The sequence below is a fragment of the Trichosurus vulpecula genome, chromosome 4 (genome assembly GCF_011100635.1).
Source record: "Trichosurus vulpecula isolate mTriVul1 chromosome 4, mTriVul1.pri, whole genome shotgun sequence".
In the NCBI taxonomy this organism is placed as follows: domain Eukaryota; kingdom Metazoa; phylum Chordata; class Mammalia; order Diprotodontia; family Phalangeridae; genus Trichosurus; species Trichosurus vulpecula.
Window position 1 is genome coordinate 225,072,317 of NC_050576.1, and position 7,560 is coordinate 225,079,876.

Genomic DNA, 7,560 nt, shown 5'->3' on the forward strand with positions numbered 1-7,560 from the left:
TTATGACATTATCCAGCCTCAAGCAGAGCCACATGCCACAGATGTTGTAAAGAGGTTCCTTGCTTTGTATGGGGAGTTAAACAAGATAAAATCTTATTGTCTCATCTAGCTACAAGCTATCAAAGATGAAAAAAAGATGGAAATAATCAATGTTGGAAGTTTTTGTGGACAGACAGGCACTATTGCTGGAACTGACTTGGTATAGCCATTTGGAAATGCATTTGGATATATGCTAAAAAAATGACTAAAACACCCATACCCTTTGACCCCACCATTAGACATTTACCTCAAGGAGGTCAAAGACAGAAATAAAATTCCTTCATACTCCAAAATATTCATAGAAGTGTTTTTTTTTGTGATAGCAGAGAGCTGGAGACAAAGTCAATACCTATTGATTGGGGAAAGGCTAAACAAATTGTAGTATATGAATGTAATGAAATATTACTACAGCCTAAGAAATGACAAATATGACTTGTATGAACTGATACAGAGTGAAGTAAGTAGAAGCACGAAAACAGTATACACAGTGACTACAACAATGTAGACGGAACAAAAAAAGAACAAAAAAATGAGCTTATCCATCCAGCTAAAGCCTTCTTGTCAATCTGGCTTTTCTGTTGGAAGCACTTCCATTCAGTCTCAACTCACTTAGGCCTTGCTTCCTGCTTCTCTTAGTCTTTCCCTTGCCTCAGTTGCTTCTGCCCATAGTCCAAACTAGAATTCCTTTGTGCACAACTCTGTAAGTGCACAGATCCTCTGATATCTGATTCTCCAATCAGTTAACAAGCATTTATTAAGTGCCTCCTCTATGTCAGGTATTATATTATGTTATAGATTTACAAAGAAAAAAGGCCTTGCCCTCAGGAGCTTACACTCTAGCTGGGAAACAATATAAATGCAAAATAGATATACTAATAATTTTTCTAGGAAGGTAGTAACACCCACGGAGATCAGAGCAGGTCTTAACGTCAGATGTGGTGCTTGAGGAGGCAGTATGGTATGGAGTTTGTGGTATGCTGGTTAAAATCGCATACCTGTGTGTAGGCAGCTAGGTGGTTCAGTGGATATAGTGCTGGTCCCTGGAGTAAGGAAGAACTGAGGCCAGATCTAACTTTAGACACTTAATGACTGTGATGTTCCTGGGTAAGTCACTTAACCTCTGTCTGCTTTAATTCCCTCAACTGTAAAATGGGGATAATAATGATACCTAACCTCACAGGGTTGTTGTGAGGATCAAATGAGATATTTGTAAAGTACTTAGAAGACCCTTAATAATGTTCTCTTCCCTACTTCTCTGTGTGACATTGGGCACTTCTCTGTGTGACCTTCTCTGGCTCCAATTTTGATCTGTAAAATGAGTAGGTTGGATTAGGTGCCCTCTGTGGGCTCTTCCAGCTCTAGGTCTATGAGACTATGATTTGAGCCTGGAAAGAAATTAGAGCTTCTAATGGTGGGGGATGGTAGGTAAGGAGGGAGTGCATTCCATGCATGGGCGACATCTAGAGCAAAGGCATGGAATGATATATGTGAGGAAAAGCAAGAATGCCAGTTTGACTGGACAACAGTATAATGAAGGGAAATAATGTACAATAAGTCTGGAAAGGTAGGTTGGGGCCAGGTTGCAAAGTCCTTTAAATGCCAGAGATCCAAGATCTAATAATGAGTTACTAGTGACTATTACATAGGGTAATGACATAGTGAGATCTTTGCTTTAGGAAAACCACCTTGGTAGATGTTTGGAAGATGGAATGAAGAGGGTGTATTGGTAATTAAGGTGGGACTTTTTTTTTACTGTTTTCCCTCTTGGAGCACTGAAGTAATTTTACTAGGTGCAAAGCCCCAGGCCCACACCCTTTTTGCTAACTAGGTGTAAAGCCCCAGGCCCACACCCTTTTGCTGATTAGGTGTGAAGCCTTCAGAACCTAAGAAGGGTATATAAACTCAGAGGTTAGCATTTTGTTTGGGGCTCTCACTCACTGGAAAAGTGTTCGTGTGGAGACTCTGGGTAGCTGTTGGAGCCTCCTAGCTTTGAAGAAAACCCAGATGTTGGTGCTTCTCTTTTTGGTAACTATGTATGTGATATCTTAATCAGACAAAGCCTGTCTGTTGAATTGTGTTATTTGATCTATTGATATTCTGTGTTTGCAATTTCTATTTGTATTTACTCTGAAGTTCAGGGTGCTGGCTTTTCCCCCTGAGCTAAGTGAATTATATATGTATGTTTGATTAAAGTGAGATTGTTAACCCCTTAAAGTTGCTTTCCTTAGAAAAGCAGATCAAAGAACCTGTACTGACAACACTTGTTGCTGATCTTGTTGGGTCTTACACCCCTACAGCAGCTCTGGGACCAGCGGAGTGACGAGTGGCAGGATTCAGAGAGCACCATTGACAGTGCAAAGCAGAGAGTGCTAAACAAGAGAGATTTGCAGAGATCGAGGGACTCGGAGTCGACAGAGCTGCAGGAGAGAGTGCTGAGCAGAGAATTAGGATTCATGAGTGACCTTTTTATAGTGAGGCCTATATGGAGGGGAAGCTACAGTATGGCTTGGTTCCTTGCTGTAATATTTTGTTATAATTTCCTTGTTACTAGAGTGAGGTGGGCTTATTGGTTTTGGAATATTATTGCCACAATATCAAGTTGGGAACATTGGTCCTTGAATCTGATCCTCTGGAGTCTAAATAAATGTTATACTTCCTCTGCTTTCTACCTAGAGAATTCCTTATACTTCACAATTCTGAATCATTTAGGCTTGCCCATGGTCTTCTCAGAGGTCATGAATTTTGCCTTACTGCTATATTGGGGCAGAAGCTAAAGTCAGGGAAACCATTTGGAAAGCAACAATTGAGGTAAGAAGTGATAAGGACCTTTTAACTAGGGTGATGGCTATGTGAATTGGGGAGAAAAGGAATGCAAATGAGAGAGACTGTGAAGGTAGAAGTAATAAGACCCAGCAAATGAATAGTTATATACTTTTTTTCCAGTTTAATGTGACTTTATTATTTTAGTACACAAACCAAAATTTATGCAACCAGAGCAGAGGCTGTGGATGATTCATATTTCCAATTGGGTGGGAGCACTCTCTTGGTCTTATAGACCAAGCCAGCCAGTGAATCCAGCTCTCATTCAGAATCAGACAGAATTTAGAATCCATATCCTTTCTGTTTCTCTCAAGGTGCTTTCAAACAGTAACAGTTTTCTTAATTAAGTGATAAAGATCTTCAGGAAGATAAAGTCTAAAGTCTCTTGGACTTCAGACTTCTCAAAATTTTGTTGCCAGTTACAAAGTGTACTTCTGCCACACCATAAGAATCCCTCAGGATCACACGAATCTGGGAACCGTCAGGCCCTTCTTGGCCAGCTTGAGATCTGCTCCATCATGGCTTCCGAGGTGATCTCCAGCCACACGGTCACACCCTGGTGGTACAGCCAACCTGACTGGGACAGGCCCTTCCTGGGAATGTGCATGTGACCCATGATGGTGATGATCAGGCAGCAACAGAGCTATATACTCTTCAAAAAAGTAAGAGGTCCCATTTTGAATCTGGGTGACTAGAAAGATAATGGTTCACTTGGCAGAAATAGGGAAATTTAGACGATAGATGTGTTTGAGAAGAAAGTTTGGTACAGTTGAATTCAGTAGTAAATTCTCCCCAGAAAATCCCTTTACATTCTGACTGATATATATGCATCTCATTTCCCACTTCAAGAAGTCTACCACACATATCTCTTAAGGATGCTCCGAAGTCTTTTCTAACTTAGGTACTTCTGCTAAGGCCCAGCAAGCAAGCTGTGCCCTGAGCTTGGCATAACAACAATCCTTTGTGCTTACCCTCTGTTTCACACTAGCGCCAGATGATCCCTAAGTTCAGACAAGCACCTGTGGGACCCACGTTATAGTCATGAAGCCCTCCTATAAATCAAACTTGTCTCATTTTTGCTGTTACCCCTCATTGTCAGGGCTACAGCTCACTGCATAACCATTGCTATATATATTGAGATTTGCCACATTAAAGTGGGTCTCCTCTTAGAGGAGGCCCTGGCACATATGTCTAGTTTCACTCCTCCAATGGAATAAAGAAGGCTTTTTGCTTATAACCACTATTGGCCTTATTTTAAATTTTTTTTCAATTTCATTTTATCTCTTAGAGTTAACTGTGGTTGTGATGACCTGTGTGAACTCTGATATTTTTAGAGTTAACAGTGGTTGCATAACTTCTGTGACTTTTTGGCTATTTATTTTCAGATTTGATACCCTAGGTTCTCTTAATGATTTCTTTTTCTCTTTGTGGACCTTACTATTCCTTGGCCAGTAGATGTCCTCATTCACAATTTTTTCCTCTGGAGTTTCCACCCAAAGATAGTTAACTTTGTCCACTGAGTAAGAAATCACCACTCTAAGATTTATTTAGCAAGTACTTGGGGTGAGGCTGGCTCTCATTGATTGACCAACCAAGGCCCATCTGGTCATTGGGCCCAGATGATTCAGAGTGAATGTAAATAGCAACTGTTTCTGTTTTGGTCAGAAACCTTGAGGGTCTTCTCCTACCACATTGACTTTTTTTTAACTAGGTAAAAGAGGCCATTCTTTACCAAGTTTCTTACCTAGCCTAAATCATTGAATGTGTGTTGCCTCAGTCGAACTGAGACCTGGGAAAGACCTTAGCTTAAAAAAGCCAAGGTCTCCCCCTGTATTTGGGGCCATCTCTAGTTGTCCTGATCTGTATCTTGCCACTGGCCCAGATGGCTCTGGAGGGGATATTGAGGCTGGTGACTTTGCACAGCCCTCCCTGACTTAAATCCAATTTACTTGCAAGTTATGACATCACCTCCCTGATGTCATGGTCCTTAGAACAAATGTCAAGTCATTGTGCAAGTGAATTTACATTACCCTGGGATCCTATGATGGCAGTTATTGAGGAAAGACTCCTTTGACAGAGATTTTCCTTGAAATTGTTATTTTCTGAAAAAGCAGGGCTGTCTTTCAGGTCTGAGTTCACAAACCCCATGTGTTATAATCCTCTTGTCTGACAATGCCCACTTTCCTCTTCCTCCTTCTTAGTTCTCTAAAATTCGCTAAGAGTCTAGAATCTCAGAGACTTCTGGTTGCTAGAATGGGTGGAAGAGCTAGCTATGCACAATATCATTGTTCCACCTTGTGGCCATGCCTGAGGCCTGTGTCTTATCCCTTGCACCTAGGATGTCTTGATGTTAAATGTATAACTTACTCCTTCCCCAGAGTAAAAGAACGACACTTTTCCTTGCCCATTTTACTCCCAAGTCTCCTGGAACCGACATACTTAAAGTTGAAAATCACCACCTGTCTAATCCCCTCTTTTCTTCCCATAAAACTGATTGATGGCCTGGTTTGAAGGCAGAAACCCCCTGGAATCATTCATAGTGAAGTTCATCTTGCCCTTCAGTAGTTCTCTCCTCTCCAGCCCCCTAAAGGACAGGGTTATGAGTGGGGCAGCACTCTGGTATTCCAGTCACTGTGTTTCAGGAAATGCTTCCTGTGATTTGGAGCAGTGTCACTGGACATCTGGCTGGCTCCAAGGTTGGAACAGCCAAGGGATGGTATGCAGGGGAAATTCAGTCACAGTTGGAATGTTAGTTTCCATCCTAGGGAAAATGATGTTTCTCTGCACTGAAGGCAAGGCAATGTCCATTAGGAGCATAAACAATTGCTGTCATCCGGAAGGTGATTCAATTAAGTTGTAATGAGCCAGAATGCAGCATCTAACGGGCCTTAATCACCTCCTGAAAAATACAAAGGTTTAAAAGAATAGTCAGACCATCCAGACATGATTTTATTAGCATTATCTTAAAAATCACATCATATAGCTCAGCTACAGTGGCTTCTGGGGATAAAGGCATGTTGAAGCTGTCTTGGGATCCTAGTGGGACCTTTGCCCAGCAAGAATATGTAGGATTCAAATAAACTGTTCCTTTGGGAGTGATTGAGTCAGTGCAGATCCAGCAGCTGGAGTAGAGTTCAGTGGTGAAACTAGACAATGACTATAACCAAGGTTTAGTGCCTTGTTATGATTCCATGCCCTTGTTCAATAAGTTGTTCAAGGGCTCAAAGCCATCATCTCCTTGAGGATGGGGGAGATTTTCCAGGCTATTACCATGGAGCCCAGTAGATTCTTGGTAAATGATGACTGTTTTAGAGCTTGGCCATGTTTTGTTTTTCCTCTGATAATTTTATTTAAATTTTAAAAATACATTTTTTATTTATATAAATGCCTGTTGCCAGGGGCAGCCACAAAACCCTCTGGGATTTGGATCCCCAGTTTGGGAGGAGAGGAAACTAATACTGGATCACCCCTCAGATAGGGTGGGTGGAGGGGATAGGCAGAGGTTTTGACTACAGCAGAAGTTTTTTTGTTTGTTTGTTTGTTTTCGCAGGGGACTCTCAAAGAGAAAAAGGAAAGGAAAGGGGAAAAGTGGTATTTGTCCCAGGCAGTAGAGTGACCAGGGTAGCTTCTGGTGCCTTCCTGTAAGACCTTGAGAAATCACTCTCATCTAATGGACGAGCTAGGAGTTATGTGTGGCTGTGTGTTTGTTTTATTGTGGGAGATGACCCACCCCACCCCAACCCCATTTCTCAGAGAGAAGTGAGTCAGCTGAGAGAGGAAAAATGGTCGGGCCTTGCTTGCATTTATGTTTTTAAAAAATTTATTCTATTAAGGAATACATTTGCCAGATTTGGTGTTATTTCTCACCTTTAGTGAAACCTGTTCATATGTTGCTGGGTATCCCTTTGTTTGCAGCCTGAGGGCTCCAGGAAAGAGAGAGAGATTGTTCCTAGGTAAGGCAGGGAGTTTTTCTCTCTATCTGTAGGCACAAGCATAGCCATTTCATAACCACTCTTTTAAGTACAGAATCACTATGACTTCAGGCCCTATTGCATAAATAAATCTTAGACACAAGGCCAGGTACATTTATACTTCCTAATGTTTTCCCCCTTGACTTAACACATTAATACTATGTTAAAACAAAACAGTCAAATGAACAGTTACCAGTCAGATTTAGCTCTGCAGCACCAGGGTAATACCATCCCTTTGTTCTTCTGGACCAACTACACAGGATTGAATTTCTAATTTCTTTATATAATGTATGAATGAGATGTGTAAGGAGATGCTGATGTAGAGATGTAAGGGTGATGAAGATAAATGAAGAGCTGAGGAGAGTTCCTCGCTCTCTGCATACCCATTGTATTACTCTCTGGTGAGCTGCTGAGAGGGAGGTAGTTGTAGGAGAGCAACAACATGCACACCAACCAAGGAATTTAAGAAAGTATTAGCGTGGCACAATCAAAAGGCAGCCTGATTTTCTCCCTTCACTCTGGGCGGCCCAAGCAGCTTATATTTTCATGGTTCAAGAATGTTTTATTTGTTTCAGATTATTAACATCTTTTTGTTTAAACTCTCCTTAATTCAAATTTAAATTGGTTGATGAATGTGATCACAGAGTAAAATGGTTTGTGGTTGTGGTGGTGGTGGTGGTGGTGGTGATGTGTGTGTGTATGTGTGTGTGTGTGTGTTTGTGTAAATCAT

General features: G+C 41.3%; 1 pseudogene; it reads right to left on the reverse strand.

Annotated features, from left to right (window-relative positions):
* Positions 1-2,992: 2,992 nt before the first annotated feature.
* LOC118847693 lies at positions 2,993-3,475 on the reverse strand (annotated as a pseudogene).
* Between the last annotated feature and the right edge of the window lie 4,085 nt (positions 3,476-7,560).